The sequence below is a fragment of the Etheostoma spectabile genome, unplaced genomic scaffold (assembly GCF_008692095.1).
Source record: "Etheostoma spectabile isolate EspeVRDwgs_2016 unplaced genomic scaffold, UIUC_Espe_1.0 scaffold340, whole genome shotgun sequence".
NCBI classification, from domain to species: domain Eukaryota; kingdom Metazoa; phylum Chordata; class Actinopteri; order Perciformes; family Percidae; genus Etheostoma; species Etheostoma spectabile.
The window spans coordinates 174851-176141 of NW_022605588.1; positions in this window are offsets into that span (position 1 = coordinate 174851).

Consider the following 1291-nt stretch of genomic DNA (forward strand, 5'->3'; position numbering starts at 1 on the left):
CCTGCACCTCTTCTAGCCATTCCTGATCCATGGGAGGGGTCCCTGATGCTGGTTTTGTTTTCTCCAAACTGTGTATAGCTGTTAGTTGAATCCCAATGGTTCTGTTTCCCATTGTAGTGATGTAGCAGTGCTGTGACTGTGCCAGGTTTGATGTTTTGTTTTTTAACAGCAGAAGGTAGATCAGGCAAGAGGAGGGGACCAGGGTTTCATTATCAATGTTTCTGTGAGCCATTTTAAACCATCTGCCATGCTATAAAGACTAAATGTTACCGTGGACCATCATCGCAAGGCTGTACCTCCAGGGTACGCTGAAAAGTGCACCGCCGACGCCACTGCATAGTGCCTCATGACGGTTTCATTGCAACTGATTGTTCTATAAATCCTACACACTGGGACAGTTTCTCACTTTGGCTTTCGAATGACTTTAGAAGACCTGGACATGTGGTGGATTTAACAATTGTAATAGTGATTTAACGAATATTAAAATTATTTTCTTTACTGGTTCAACTTCAGCTTGCAACTTGTGAATTCATTGTGATACAGTAATCAAATCCACTGGTGACCATCTTTTAAAGATTATTTTTTGGACATTTTAGGCCTTTATTTGACAGATGAGACATGAGGGGGGGGTGAACATGCACCAAAGGGCCACAGGTTGGAGTCAAACCTGCAGCCGCTGCATCAAGGAGTAAACCTCCATCTACGGCACGCATTCAACCAGGTGAGCATCTTAAAGGTGAGGGAGGGGCGCCCTCTGGTGGTAGGCAGAGGCACTACACAAAGCATACTTAAAGACGACATTTGTGCCAAAGGTGCATTTATTTTAGCAGCAACTCATTTGAAACCAAAAAATAAGTACAGAAGAAAGCAAATCAGACCCAGAAGGCTTACAGTAGGAAAATTACAAAAACTAAAAATACAGTGACTGCAATCAGACACAACAGTTATGCAAGAAAACCCCTTAGAGAATGATGAAGCTTTAAATGTTCAATGTTTCCTCAGAGTTTTCTACTGACGTGTTGTGCTGTAATGCTTACTGAGTTGTAGTATACCATCAGGCATACTTTGTCCATTTCCTGTAGTTCTCTCACATCTCCACACTCAGCTGGGGGGGGCGGGGGGCGATATGGACAAAGTGTGACTTTATCATAAAGTACAGGAAATTCAGTGTAATGTTTTGATAAATCAATGTACTTCTTCAAGTTAATGCAAAAGTCCAAAGAAATACATCACATTGCCCTCGGTATTATGTAAAAAACACACATACACACACACACACACACACACGCAC